Source organism: Myotis myotis, unplaced genomic scaffold (genome assembly GCF_014108235.1).
Source record: "Myotis myotis isolate mMyoMyo1 unplaced genomic scaffold, mMyoMyo1.p scaffold_m19_p_7, whole genome shotgun sequence".
Taxonomy (NCBI): domain Eukaryota; kingdom Metazoa; phylum Chordata; class Mammalia; order Chiroptera; family Vespertilionidae; genus Myotis; species Myotis myotis.
Genome location: NW_023416379.1, coordinates 77,979,918 through 77,995,868, shown reverse-complemented (window position 1 = coordinate 77,995,868; position 15,951 = coordinate 77,979,918). Strand labels below are relative to the sequence as shown.

Here is a 15,951-nt window from a genome sequence, read left to right as displayed (position 1 = left end):
TATATGCTACGACACGGATGACCCTTAGAAACATTGTGCCAAGTGAAAGGAGGCCGTCACAAAAATCCACATATTTTATGATTCTATTTACCTGAAATGTCCATAATAGGCAGATCCAAAGAGACAGAAAGGAGATTAGTGGTTGGGGAGTGGGGGAGCAATGGGAAGTGACTACTGACTGGTTTCTTGGGGGGAAGGGAGATGATGGAAATGTTCTGGAATTATATTAAAAACCACTGAAATGTATACTCTAAGTGGTGAGTTTTATCATGGATGAATTATTTGTCAGTTAAATGTGGAAAAATTGTCAGTTAGCAATTCTACTTTACTGCTAATTTACTGAAAGAGTATGACATGAGAACCACCAGAAGGCCAAGGGCTGTGCCGGAGACACATGGTGAGCAAGATCTTCCCTGCCCTAGGTCAAGCCATGAAGAGTGACACGGCCACACTCCATTGAGGTGGGGGCACTAAGAATCGTGTCAGGGAAGCGCAGGGAATCCGGGGTGCTGAGGCAGAGTCAGTACTGTCTAGCGGCAAAGAAGGCTTTCCAGAAAAAGTGGTCTGTGACCCGAGGAACGAGGAGCAGCGACCACGGGAAAAACGGGCGAGTGTCCCGAAGGAAGGATTTGTATGAGAGAAACATCATGGAGGGGCTGAACGATAACCAATCCACGGGGAAGAGCCCAGGTATCCAAACGTGCCAACGATGTCATTTTAAACGTCCAGCAAGTATTGGACTCCTACTGCATGGGGCACCGTGCTAGATGCTGAGAACCCAACCGCTCAATGCAGACGATGTACAGCTTTCAGTATACAAGTGTGTATCTTCATGGATGCATGACCAATAGTCCACGGCTAACTGACTGCTTGGTTTCAACATGGCCTTTTAAAAGGACAAAGACAATTTGTCAATATCTATCAAAAATACAAAGGCACTTACGCTTGGGCCCAATCATCCTGACCTTTGGGAAAATACGCTACAAGGTATGCCTGCATAGGTACAAGTGGTGCACACACCAAGCTATTCGTCATAGCACTGTTTGTAAGAGCAAAACACTGAAACAGCCCAAGAGTTCATCGAAGGGGACTGCTTAAGTGAATCACAGTGAACCTGCACAATGGGAGACTATGCAACCTTGACACAAACGAGGACCTTCTGTGTACTGATATGGGAAGATCTCTGGGATGCTTTGTTAACCGAAAAAGGCAAGGTGCTGAACAGTGTAGATAATACTTCACTTGGCTAAGAAAGGGGGCAGGAATACACACACACACACACACACACACACACACACACACACACACACGTGTGTATGTAAAATCCATCATATATTTATAGCTGCTTGTATTTTCATAAATAAACCCAAGAAGGATGGAAAAAAAAGTTAATAGAAGTGGTTATGGGGGGCAGGAGAGGGGAGCTGGATGAGAAGAGCTGGGGAGGGAACAATTCTCAGTGTGTTCTTTTTATATGTTTTTGATTTTTGAACAATGTGACTATACTGGCAAAGATTACCTATTCAAAAAACTTATTTTTTAAGCTTTACAAGGCTGAGATAATGGGTTCTCTATCTGCATGCACATGCTAAAAAGGCCAGCATTCCTAATGTGCTCACAAGCATCTCTTACTGGTTACCTGAGAGCCCAGAAGAGATGTGTATAGAGAGCCTGCAAATGGCCAGCAGCAGCAGCAGCAGCAGCAGAAAGGTGACTCAAGACACACACTCTCCTGTGTGTCCACTGGACTATCCTCGATCATTTCATACCAGCTATGTGTCGGGCACCAAGAGGACGAAAATGGGAAGCACCCCTTCCTTTGGGAGGGCTCACAGCAAGTGCAAGGAGCCAGCCTCGGCCCTAGCGCCTGTGGCCTTCCTAGTACAAATCTAATCGAGTCAGTCCTGTGCTCAGAAATTTTCAAGGGCTCCTGACTGCCGGAGCTTAGGAATAAATCCAAATTTTTGAAATTGGGCTTCCGTGGCCCCAACGCTTCCTGACATTCAGGATTCAATTTCCATCGCTTTCTTCCTTAAACCTACCACCCCTTCACCCTCTACTTTGACAACACGGCGCCACATACTGCACACACCACACACACACATCTCTGTCCTTTACACATGTTCTCTCACTGCACACCGGCCTGGCCAGTTGCCATCAGGGCCAGTCCCAGCCCAAAGGTCTCCTTTCTAAAATGAACTGCCCCTAAGGCCCCCGGGGGGGGGGGGGGGGGTTACGCTCCCTTCCCTGACCCTCACACTGCACCTCCTACACATAAGAGCAGCAATGACACTGTCACCTCCCCAAGGACTCTGGGCTCCGTGATGGCAGGATCTTCCCCTTTTCATCCTTTATCCTAGCCCCAAGAACAGTGCTTGGCAAAGAGCAAATGCTCAGTCTAAGTCTGGCTGAATGAATAAACAAGAGACACACAGAGGCAGACAGAAAGCAGGGATGAACTCTGTTTGGAAAGAAGAGCCAGGGAAAGCATTCTGAGCAGGTGGTGCCTATATGGAAGGGATGCTTCTATGAAACGAGAAGGTAGATGGAAAAGGGAAAGCCTTGGGGGTGGGGCATGGGCAACAGCGGGGGGCAAGAAAGAGGAGTGAAGGGTCAGGAACCACAGGTAGATGGTTTGTGATGAGGGGTCAGGACAAAGGGCAGGGCCTGAGTCAGGTGCAGATGACCCATGCCTGGTTGGGCTGAGGGGAGCCTTGAATGTCATGCTGGGCGGCCCAGACTGTAGGTGGGCAGCTTGGAAGGATCTGAAGTCAGGGAGACCCATGCTCAGTTCTGTGTCTGCGGGCAGTCAGTGGTAGCTATGGGGGAGAGGGACTAGAGAGAGGCAAGAGGCTGAGGACCAGGCTACGATCCACCATAACTGTTCACAGCAACCAGATGTGAGGGACGAGGCAAGGGATACTGTGGGTTTCTATTCTGATGGTGCACTTGTTTTATTCCTTCTTCTGGAGACGATGCAAACTACAGTCACTCACAGGGGCAGAGGGTGTCTAATGAAATCGTGGCTTATCACCAGCAGGACTTGGTATGAAGACCCCCTCGCCTCAGCTGGTTTTGCTCAGGGGATAGAGTGTAAGCCTGAAGACTCAAGGGTCCCGGATTTGATTCCAGTCAAGGGCACATGCCAGGTTGCGGGCTCGAATCCCAGTAGGAGGCGTACAGGAGGCAGCCAATCAATGATTCTCTTTCGTCATTTATGTTTCTATCTCTCTCTCCATCTCCCTCCCTCTCTGAAATCAATAAAAATATATATATTTTTAAAAAGACCCCCTGGGCATCCAGCAAGGGTGCTAGAAATCAGCCAAGGGGAAACCTCACTGCATCTGTTTCCAGGGATTTGCCAGAAGTTTAGAGACGAAAGCACATGAGAAATCAGCTAGTCCACATTTTGTCAAGCACACCTCAAAAAATTCTTTACGGACACCCCTGTCGGGCACTCCCTGACAAAATATGGGTAGTCCCTAGCACATAGTGAGGGCTTGCTAATTTTGTAATAATTGCTACACAGGCCATAGCAGGGAGGCAAGAAAGAGGAGGGAAGGTTCAGGAACCACCTACATGACTCTGTCCACCAGCCAATCCCTGGGGTCCCTCCTCATCCCTGCCTACCCCTAGAAAGGCCTCCAGGAAAGAAGGGCCCCCTCCCCCACCTCCTCTGAACACTGAAACCAAACCAGCTTCCTCAGGTAAGACCACGGTACTTGGATACAAGCCTCTACATTGGCATATATACATATATATATTTTTTGAGTGGCCAGATTATTATGACCACCCCATCAGCACTTCGTTGGGCCACCTTTTGCCTTCAATACTGCGGCGATTCTTCTTGGCATTGACTCCACGAGATGTTGAAAGGTGATGCGAGGAATCTGACACCGTGCCTGATGAATAGCACTGTCCAGTTCTGTGAGATTTGATGGTTGTGGAACCAGCTGCCTGATGGCTCTTTTAACTTCGTCCCACAAATGCTCAATTAGATTGAGATCTGGTGATTGTGGGGGCCACCTAAGCAAGGTAAAGTCTCCCTCATGTTCTTGAAACAACTCCTGCACAATACGAGCACCGTGGCATGGCGCATAGTCTTGTTGGAAGAAGCCATCTCCACTGGGATACGCCATCAACATGATAGGATGAACTTGATCAGCAATGATACTTAGGTATGTTGTGCTATTCAGACGTTTATAATGATCTGGCCCTCTAGCAACTTCTGCGCGAAATTATAGTTAAGTTGCCTACAAATGTCAGGTGGTCATAATAATCTGGCCACTGTGTGTGTGTGTGTGTGTGTGTGTGTGTGTGTGTGTGTGTATGGCGACGCCCTGGCTAGTGTGGCTCAGTTGGCTGGAGCAGCATCCCATACACCAAAATGGTTACAGGTTCAATTACAAGTAAGGGAACATACCTAGGTTTCAGGTTCCATCCCTGTTTGTGGTGCATATGGGAGGCAACCGATTGATGTTTCTTTGTCTCTCTCTTTCTCTCCCCCTACACCTGGTCTCTCTAAAATCAATGAAAACATATCCTTGGATGATTATTTTTTAAAAGGTGGAGAAAAAAATATTCCATCTAGCTGAGGCCCTACTTTATTAAAAAATTTAAAATCACATTAGATGCAATAAATACATTTTAAATATGTTCAAAGGCTGAAGTTACACAAAGGCAACACAATATGGTAAAACAAAATGATATACATGTTCAAGGGCAACACTGCCTTACTACACACCCTCAGAGTGACAATAAGGTCTAAGGAAAAGCTCTTTCTCTCTCCAGCGTTAACTTGCCTTGCTGCTCAACTGTGTCACCTGCATTGTAGGTGTGGGGAGAGCTGGGGAGGAGGCCTTGCAGTGTCAGCAGTCTCTGAATCAACACTGGAGAATTCCTGGATGGGGGTCTCTGGGCATACTTTCTGTTTGGGGGTAGAAACTAAAATTGGGGGGGGGGGAGTTATATGGATCCTCGCCACAGTTTGCCAACCACACTGCTGTCCCATCTCACGGTCTCCAGAGCAAACTTGTCATGTCACCTTCTGTCCAAAATTCCCTCCCCATTACCTCCAGGATAAAGCCTCAACTCCTTGACGTGACCTGCAAGGCCCTCCGCGACCTGGCCCTTCCTCCTCTTTCCCTCTCCTCCCGCTTCGCCACACCTCCAGAACATCCTATCACCCAGCCCGCTGAGTCCCCTAGGGCTGCACACCAGCCCCAGCCCCCTTCACCTCTATGTTTTCACAAGGACCAGCTGACACTCTGTCTTGGGCCCTCCTGCATCCTCTTCTCACCCTGGCCTTAGCCAGCATCCATCACACCCCTACTCTGAGCTAGGAGCCCCTCCTCCACGTTCCCAAAGCTCCCGCTCCAACGGACAGCTATTCAGTGAGCACCACTGTGTGCGGACCCAGAAAAGCAGCATGGCAGCCCAACTGGAATTCTCATCGTCAAGTGACCCTGCCTGTGTCCTGTTCTATGTCTCCCTTGCTAGTTGGTAAGGTTGTTCCCTGTAATCGGGGACCGTTTCCTTTTCCTATGTTCCCAGAAGCTAGAACAATGCCTTGCACAAAAGCACTGTTTAATCAATATTTATAGAATGAGGAGGCAAAAGATTAGAATCAATTCAGACTCCTATCCCTTGAGCCACAGCTGTAGGTTAAAGGTGTGGTCTGCGGCCAGTGACGATCTGAAGTAAATGACCCAAAGACACTCAAGAAACACTGGTTGAGAAATGCCTCGTTATCTTTGTTTTGAAACTCCAATACAATACAACTCCTGTTGACAAACATGTTAGCTGGCTTCCATTTAAGACTGTAGAGTCGGGAATACACTTGCACGGAGCACCTATATTTACTGAATGATTTTAAAAGAAGAAAATTGAATGGCCAAGTGGCTGAAGAGTGTTGAATAAGTATCTTTCCCAGACTGGATAAGAAAGTAAAAAAAATGTTTCTTTCACATTTCTTGGGTAATAAAGTACACTGCATAGCAGACCAACGTTGCCTTCTTTTGGGGGGGGCTCTGTAATAATGGCTTGCCAGAAATTTCTGGGATTGGATATTTAAAAGTATTAAAACTTTAACATTAATCACTATGGATGGAAATCTTTCTAAAAATATTTCTGAGTACACTGCATACCTTTACTTTTTCATGAAACATTTAAATCAAATACTGTACTGTACTAGTCTATCATAATAACCTCAAAATCTCCTGACGCTGTTTGCTCATATTCTGACACCTGGTATTCCTACTTTTTCATTTCTAACGACTTTTAAGTATTTAATAATGACTAGCCCTCCCAGCTGTCAGCTACCCCCTGTCTACCTACCCAGCACTACTTCTGTATTAACTTATTCTTTCTTCAGTAACCTTGGGAACCAGATAACCAAGCCTCATATCACGCCACGTAAGGAAATGTAGGTGGGCTTTGAGCAAAGGTGTGGGAGACTAACCTGCACCTGGCCTCACAGCATCAGGGCACAGGTTTAGTTAGGCCATTGTCTGGCTGCTCTGGAACCTTTGCATCCTACTTCTCAGTTATGTTCTAAATAGATGGGCAGCCACAAAGGGTGGCTCCATGTAGTCGAGGAGTCACTCCAACCCTTTCAAATGTAGTAGGAATAGGTCCTGGGCTCTTACCCTGTACCAGGCCTTCTTGGAAATGCTGTATTTGTACGAACACTTCTAACACGTTTTGCATGAACCTTCCTAATCCTCTCAACTACTCTATGAAATATTATGATCCCCATTTTAGTGATGAGGAAACTGTGGCACAGAGAGGTTACATAATTGGCCAAGATGGCACCCCTAGGACATGGATATAAACTCAGGCAGTCTGGTTCCAGGGCCACTGTGACCCATGGCCTCTAATGGTTCCCCGACAGAACCATTCCGCAACCATCCCTAACTCGCAAAGCATGGTCCAATGGAACTTTCTGTGATGATGGAAGTATTCTATTATCTACGCTGCTGAGCACTTGAAATGTGGCTAGTATGACTGAGGAACTGAATTTCTAATTCCATTTCATGTTAATGCATTTACATTTAAATAGTCAAATGTGGCTCGCAGCTACCTATCCGATGGCACAGGTGGAGACTGCTTTGGGTGAGTCGAAAACTGTGGCGTGTTAAACATAATGGATAGCTCCTACTTGAGACTAGGCTTCGGAAAACTGTAATTAAGTACTGATGCATCTCCTCTCAGCATGTACTGATTTAAATTCATTCTCATAATGTTGAGGAAGAAAGCACGCCATTTGGTCAGTGTAGTTACAGAGGCCTTCAGGATGAAGTGGGAGCTGGTAGAAGCAACAGTATTAGTTGGCCAGGCAAAGCCTTAAGAGCACTGTTGGAGTGCGGGGCTTGGGGATGGCAGGTCACAGGTCAGGTTTCAGACACTAGGTTCACCCTATTGATCTGAAAAAAGAAAATCATAAGCCATAGATAAATGTATGTGTGTGATGAGAATATAGATCATTGAATATGGAAATATGTTCAAACCTAGGGCCCCAGACCACATTCAGAGAACTGGTATGATAAAACCTGACTGGGCAGAGCAGGAAGCATGGGCCATGGTGCCCAGGGCAGTGACCTCTCCTTGCTCATCCTGGGTCCCCTGGTCAGCACTGCAGAGGCCGTAGGGCCTCTGACATGGAAGCCACAAACCGTGCTGACCCCCTCCCCCACCCTCGACGGTTCCTTTCTAATTATATGATTTTTTTCCCTTCCCCACCACTGGTTCCGCTAAGCTGCGTTGCATGTCAAACCCAAATTTAGGCTAGAAACTGACTTCAACTCAAATAAGAAATGAAACCAAGAGTTGAAGTTGAGACACTAATCCAATAGAGGCGCAGCTTTATTCTGACTCAGCCTAAATCTCTGCGGCTGGGGGAAGGTGCCTCCTTCCCTTTGCTCCCAACTTCAGAGTAGCAGCTTAAGTGTTATTTCCATTGTCCAGCCCTGGTCTGCACACCCATGCTAAGAAGGCACAACTGAGCCACAGGACAGTTGACACCCTTAGGAAGCAAATGGGGGACAAGAGGTACACAGTTATCTACTGGCAGAGCCTGGGGAAGAACAGTCTCCCAAATCCCAGCGCTCGCCCTGCCACCACACACCTCCCTGCCCAGGCCGCAGCTCATGCCTTGGAGAACCTAGTGAGGAGCACATGTTCACACTTCATGCCAAACCAGAGTTCAAATTGCAATTAAAAAAAAAATAGCTATCAATCATTCCTTTCCACCTCAACATCCCCCTTCTAAACAAGAGTCAGAAAATCCATACAAACAAGTTAGTCCTTGCCCATTGAGGTCAAAAGTTGATCCACTACAGCCCAGCCAACATGGCTCAGTCATAGAGTGTCAACCTATGAACCAGGAGGTCACAGTTCGATTCCCGGTCAGGGCCTAGGCCTGGGTTGCAAGATCCATCCCCAGTTTGGGGCATGCAAGAGGCAGCCGATCAATGATTCTCTCTCATCGATGTTTCTATCTTTCTCTCCCTCTCCCTCTCTGAAAAAAAAAAAAAAGTTATTCCATAACAAAGTCAGAATACAAACTAAACACACTCAAAACTCTAGAAGTGTTAGGGCTAAAAAAGTTCAATTCAGCTCCCAATTCAGCAGGAATTCTCAGCAGGAAACCAGGCATTGTGAGGCAGGCCTGTGTGATTTCCTGCAGGACTCCAGGAATTGCTGGAGGGAAGGCCTGTTTATCCAAGGAATGCTCCTCCAGGTCAGGGGCGCCCAGACTGTGCTTAACCTTCCGGAAAAGAAGCTGATAAGACACCCCTGGCATCTCTAAACCCGGAGCCACATTCTACATTCTCACTGACTCTCAAGGCTGTCTTTATGGGCACAGAAACCAGACTGCAAACACTTGTTAACTAACTAATATGGTCCTAGGCCAGTGATGGCGAACCTTTTGAGCTCAGCGTGTCAGCATTTTGAAAAACCCTAACTTAACTCTGGTGCCGTGTCATGTATAGAAATTTTTTGATATTTGCAACCATAGTAAAACAAAGACTTATATTTTTGATATTTATTTTATATATTTAAATGCCATTTAACAAAGAAAAATCAACCAAAAAAATGAGTTCGCGTGTCACCTCTGACACACGTGTCATAGGTTCGCCATCACTGTCCTAGGCCTTGCTCAAAGCAAGCAGGGAGGTCAACAGAGGAAGGAGGGAAGTTTGTAAAAATGGTATCTCTACCCTTTATTCTGAGGTAGGCACACCCTTCTCCCTCCCCAAAAGCCACATAAGTCTTCCAAAGGGTGGTGAGTCACTAAAAAGTCTCTTTTTAAAAGTCTCTATAAAAAGAGAGGATCTACACATTTATAATAAACATGAAGGAACAAACTGATTAAACTAATAATACTCTGCCCTTGCAAAATTCAGGAGCTTTATTAAGAAACTCTCTCCCTACTTCAAAGGCAGGACAATTAGGCTCAGAGGATTCTGTCCTTCTCACCCCAGGTGCGATCGTCACCTCCACCAACCCGAAAGAAACATTACAGATCATGTTGGAGTTTGATGGCAAAAATCTTAAGAAAACACATGGAAAAGTTCTCTGAACTTCAACCAAGTTTGAAGCAATGAAGGCCTCCTAAATACTAGAAATTGCACCTGTGTGCAGGAACACACACACACACACACACACACACACACTGACTTTGGTCAGTTCACTTACTCACAAAGCTATAAAGTACAAGAGTAGCAGCTGTGCTTCACAAAACTTCTAGGAGTGACCACCACTCTTGTCCTCTGACTACTGACAACCCCACACTCAGGTGTTGGGTCTCAAGTCTATAAACCACCCCCTTTCCACCAATAGCAATAGCTTGAGGTGAAGGCCCAATGGTCTGTAAGTCTGTAAGCTGCACCTGCCACTTACATCAAGACCTGACTCCCATCCACAAATACTTTATTAGCTTTAAGCTACCACACTGGGACCTCTTCGAGCACAAGGACCCCACCTTATTCATCTGCATTCCCAGAGATCAACACAGGCACACAGCAGGCAATCAATAAACAGCAGCCAAATAAATGAACGCAGCACTCTGAAGGAAGATAATTCATTTTCGAGGCTTCTACACTTCCACTTGCATTTAAAGACAGAGGCAAGAATTCCAGTGGGCAGGTGTGTAGAAAATGCACTGAAGATGTGGGTTCAAGCCCCAAGTTTGCAAAAAATTCACTCTACTGTCCTGGGCAAATCTCTCAACCTGGGGAGGGGGGAGGAGGTCTTATTTTTCTCTTCTAGGTTTCCCTTAAACATGTAAAACTGGGAGGACAATATTGTGCTCTTGAGCTATCCACAATAGTACCTTGATGATAAGGGCAGTGAAAATAAAACAGCCAGAGGCAGTCATTCCCACACAGATGTTGACTAATAACAGGGTAACTTTAACAGTTGGTAAAGCCTCTGCCCATTTGCCTATGTTCACATGTGATACACACATTTGGGTCATTCTCTGTAGTCTCTTCCAGGGAGATGCAGATTTCAATGACTGTTCCAGGCAGAAAAGCCTCCAAGTGGAACAATGACCCGCAGACATTACTTCCAGGTAATAAACAGTATCCACTCAGACAAAGAAAAATAAAGCAGCCTGTGGCTACATTCCGTAGACGCCCCATTCGGGGAAGCACCAGGGCTGAGCTGTAAATGTGAGCCAGACGTAGCTGAATTCTTATTTTGGCTCTGACTCTAACTCAGAGCGGATGGTCCTTAGCCAAGTCTCTCCTCTAGAAGCCAGGCTCTGGATGGGTATGACAACCCCCATAAACCATCCAGATTACAGGGTGAAGCTAGTAAAGCATTTCGCAGATGTGAAGTGTTGCCAACCCCGTAAGACGAACGAGGGAAGCTGTCAAGAGGCAACGTGGCTTGGGTGGGGAGCCACGGAACGGCGCCTCACCTCACCCTGGGCTCCCACAGACGCTCCGGGGGGCTGGAGGGGGCTCTAGAGGACTCAGAGCCCCCCACTCACAATCTGCTACATTTCCTCTGCTCAAAAGCAAAGGAAGCTGTGAACCTCCATTACCCAGAAAAGCCTCTTGCAAAGCTCTTTAAGCCACACAGTTAACTCACATTAACCAGCTGTGACTAAGGGAGGTTTGGTTCTCTTCTGAAGGGGAACGTTTGAGACAGCAGAGGTAAATCAAGGCAAAGCACTGGGCTGCATAAAAGATAAGGGTCTGCTGGTGAAATAAGAGGCTGTGTCCGGAGCCACGCTAGTAGTTTTAGCGTTTTCTTTTCCTTTCTTTAACCATTAGGTACCAATGGATACCAGATACACAGCGCTGGATAAAAAGGCTGGGAGATAACATCAGGAAAGTTTCCCACCAAAGCCTGCTAATAGTGCGCGCACTGATTAGAAAGCACTTCTGTAGTTTGGAAACTCTAACCCGGTCTTATCAACCCTCTGGCTTCGCCGTTTATCAGGGTGGGAATGGGAGGTACATCGGCTCTGCCACGGAGTGATTTCTGGGGCCCCTGCCCACGACGGAGCAGATCAGAAAGGAGCGCATGCCTGCCAGAGCGAAGTTTTCACCATAGCAACACACGCTCCTCTGCAAACAGTCAGGACTGAGGCGCTCTGTTGCGACCCGTCTGGACAGTGCCCCCGAGAAACGAGCATGGAGGGTTCAGACAACAGAGGGAGCGAGAGAAAAGTGGCCCTTGTTCAGCTTGCGAGGCAGCCTCCTCATGGTTTTCCTTCCTCCACACAGCTGACAGTGGCCACACCAAGGCCCTCCAGCATCCACAGCCGGGGCTCAAATAAGACGGATGGCAGAGGAAACAGATGTGGAGCAACCACGCCACAGGCTCCCTGGGAAAGAGGGACCCAGCGTATAACTGCACCCTTCGGAGGCAGACGGCTAGCACTGGGCAACTGAGGGGAAAGGCCTCATGGCAAAGCAGGTCACATATAAAGTGAAATACGGCCGGGATTCCCCACCAGCGGGTCTGGTGGCGGGCGGTGTACTCACAGACCCAACAACGAAGCCAGCAACCATCACCATGGTTGTTGAGACCTCCGATTGAGTGTCTGTGTGCCGGCAGCCCCCGGCCGCAGCCCCCTCCCCACTGACAGGTGTCAGTCTTCACCCTGCAGTCTGGGTCAAAAAACCACTAACTGATTAACACCACCTTCCTGCAGAGCACACTGTACCAAGGGGAGAACTAGGGGTAACCCGATGTGCCCTACATCCCACAGGACGGGGCGACTGACGCTTGAGGGCTGACCGGGAGAGAATCTAGTCCCAGAGTTCTGCTCTGCTGCTCAGATCACTGAGTGACGCATGCAGAAGTCTAACACAGAACTAGGGCACCCAAGAGAATCGGCGACCCTTCCCGTTTCCCCTGACTAATTTCTCCAGAACATGACTAATGGCCTAAGTCAGAGGTTGGCGGGGAAGATGCATAAAGCCAGGAACTGCCAACGCTGGCAAAGGAGCATCTTCAAAAGTGCATTAGAAGTTAGTCAAAGAAAGACAACACATGTCCACAGATGCCCGTATTAACACAACATACGCGGGACTATTTTAACACACACATTAAGAGAACGGACCAGCAGCCTCACTCCGGGTTATGAAGCCCAGAGGCATGTCTGGGAGGTTGTGTACAGAACCCACGTGCTAACAAAGACACTCAATGGGCGTGACGCAATGGGCTCCCACTGTACACGCTGCAAACACACCATCCTACAAGGCGGTCTGGTGCGGGGAAGAAGGTAGTTCCTGGAGGAAGGTAGCTCCACCACACCTGGCTCCGAAACAAAAACCGAACGCCAGCCACTACCCAAAAATTCCTCTCAGTCCCAAACCCTGAAGTCATCACAGACCAAACAAATGAGGGGCCCAGAATTTTAGAAACATTTCCTTGCTGCAGGGCCAGCAGAGCCTGCAAATGAGCTTTAAAATAAACAAACAACGTGTGGGTCTCGCAAGGATGTTTTAGAGATAATGTGTTAGTGGCTTTCTCTCTGCTCCATGCACCCCCTCATTCTCCATTCTCTGATGAGAGTTTTCTCTCTTTCCCTGCCTGCTTCAGTTTGAAACGTGGCACTCAAAGGGACACTGGAAAGCGAAGGGGAAGGGGGTGGCGGGAAGAGACTGCTTTTAAATCTGATACACACCCCACTGGCCGCCCACACCACGAAGGACTGTCAGGCCTGACTGCCCCTAGGACAGGACTGCAGGGCTGAACTGTGGAGTGGAAAACTCTCCTTGCACCACCTCTCGGGAAAGCAGAGTTAAGAAAAAGAAAGCTGGAAGAGAAGGAAAGGGAAAATAAAGCTCCACATTCCTGACATTTTTTAGCCAAGTGCTGTGGCTGCACAGAACAGCTCTATTCCAAACAGCCTGCAGGACAGAAAGAAAACCTGAATTCTGGGGAAAGAACCTACGCTTGGCCTTGGAAATGGGAGGAATCTTAGGACGGCTCAAAACTACACGAACGGAGGAGGGAAAGTCACCCTTTTCATATGTGTTCCCAAAAGGAAGTGATGCCAAGGGAAGGAATTTGGAGTCATCATCTCTCACGGGACAGAAATGAAGTCCTGGGGTCCCTAGGGAAAAACGAAAGCCCCTCTGAATGATGGCTCGCTAACTAGTGAGCTGGGGACGGAAGGGGCAAGGCAGGAATGACATGGAGGCCAGTTAGGACACATGGGCTGGGCTGCCCGGGGTGGGAGAAGGGCCCAGCTCACTGGCAGAGACTGGACAGGGGACTGACTCTTTGTGGGAAGAATTATAAATGAGTTTTCTTGACTCGGCTTCTGAATGAAGGAATCCTAGCCGTGCTCAAGTTAGAAACCCAAGAGCCCACTGTCCTCTCCTCTCTCCTCGTCTCCCCTTCCCTTTCCACCTCCTTCTGTCCTCACTTCTAGGAAGAAGTGTAATGTGCTGGAGTTACCTCCCCCATATGAATCCCTACATACAGACACACACACACACTACACCTCCAGGGGAGAACCCAGAAGACCCCAACTGTCCTCTAGTAAGTCCTGTGCTGGGTTATGAGGTGCCACCCTGGTTGTCCTCCACATGTGAAGATGCCCACAGGTGTTCCTCTGAGGTCCCTAATAGTAACTGAGCTGTTTCTGCTCTTACCTGGTCGGGAGAGCAGAGTTCCGAAAATCTGCGGTCCCTCAAAATACCTGTCCCAGTGGAGTCAGTGAGGGGGAGGAGGGAAGTGTTCTTGTAGGTTTTTTCTCTCTCTCTCTCTCTCTTCTGTCAGGTACTGGGAGTGAGGGCTCTTAGCACTTTTCAACTCCCAGAGCGCCAGGCTAATCTGTAGGACTTTCCGAGACTAGAGGCAGGGACGGCAGGAGGTGCCAAGCTCAAACACTAGGCAGCTCTTTCTGAGCAGTGATAAAGCAGGTAGAGCCATGGACCTTAACCAGTGCCAGAAGCACAGCCAAGAGGCTATGCAGGAGACTTCGCTGGCTGCAGAGCGTGCTGCTATGAGGTCTACAGCTGTCACGTGTGTCTTTCCAGCCACACCCTCCCAGACTGGTGACATGGCACTGGGAGGCCTCTTAGAACGGAGGACAGCAAATGGATACAAACAGGACAGAGGGTATTGGCCGGACAGAACAAATTCTCTTATTTCGTTAAGCTATTATTATGAAAAATAATAACAGGGCTTCAGGGAGCAAGCAACTTGGTTTTCATATTTGTAGAATCTGTTATGGCTTTTGTTGCTTACATGATCTCAGTTAGACTTTACAATAACCCCATGAGGAAGAGGCTTGACTAACCTCTTTAATGATGGGGAAACTGAGGCTGCACTTAGTTTAGTCAGACTAGTGACAAAGCAGGGACTGGGACCCAGGGACGACCCTAGTACAGTGGTCGGCAAACTCATTAGTCAACAGAGCCAAATATCAATAGTACAACGATTGAAACTTCTTTTGCGAGCCAAATTTTTTAAACTTAAACTATATAGGTAGGTACATTGTTATTAACTTAATTAGGGTACTCCTAAGCTGGCCTTTGCTAAAAACGTCCTCAATCTGATGGAGGTACGTTCGCTGAGGTCGACCCCTTCCAATTCTCCCATCCACACTCGTCTTGTATACTTGTTTCGTATACAGCCCTTTCCAATACACCATGAGACCTGGGGGGGGGGGGGGGGCGGGGGAGATGGGTTGAAGTCAAGGAGTACTACCAAAAGCTGGTGTGCAGACCCGTCCTAGCCTCCGGTTTATTTCCTACAGACCCTCCAAGGGCACATTCACACATCTAACCTGACTCAGCCACCACAAAAATGTCCCCAGCTTGAGGGCAGCCTCACCAGCCAATTAGGACCCTTGTCATCTCAGAGTGGAGAGGATGGGCAGGAGACAGAGAGACAGAGGCGGGTGGGGGGAGGGAATGAGCCGGTTAGGAATCCTCCATCTCCAAGGCAGTTTACAAATGGTTACAGCTTCCTAACCCATTCTTGAGAATGCAGATAAGCAACTCTACCCAGAAAGGAGGACAAGGCCCTGCCTCCTTGGAGACCACAGTGAGAGTGCGGGGAGTGTCGCTAGATAGTGACAAGATACATCACAGCACGCCCTATTATGCTCACTTTCCTCCAGCTATTCTCACTTTTGAACACCACATTTTTCTCATTCTCTCTTCGGTCTTTCCCATCAGACCCCCTGGGTCTGACCCCTCCCAGCTTAGTACAAGCCCCTGCTCTTCCAGGTTTGCACCCAGCACATTGCTGGGGGTGGGGGTGCGAGTAGGGGGTGGGGGTGGGGGTGGGAGTAGGGGGTGGGGGTGAGAGTTGTAGGGCCCCATCCTCCCCCCGCCACCCCCCCCCCCTGCCACCCCCATAGCATTGAGAGAATCATCTTGCCCCTAAAAGCACAGGGTATCCCATCCCTCTCCCTGGCCCTGTAAAGGGAGAAGCTCTCGGTCCACCACAGATGGAGCTGCAGGAATA

The 15,951-nt window shown here is 48.2% G+C and overlaps 1 protein-coding gene across 2 annotated transcripts in view; it reads right to left on the bottom strand.

Moving 5' to 3' along the window:
- Positions 1-15,951, bottom strand: part of TRAM2 (translocation associated membrane protein 2) — an 83,346-nt gene that overhangs the window by 66,523 nt on the left and 872 nt on the right. The window lies entirely within an intron of this gene.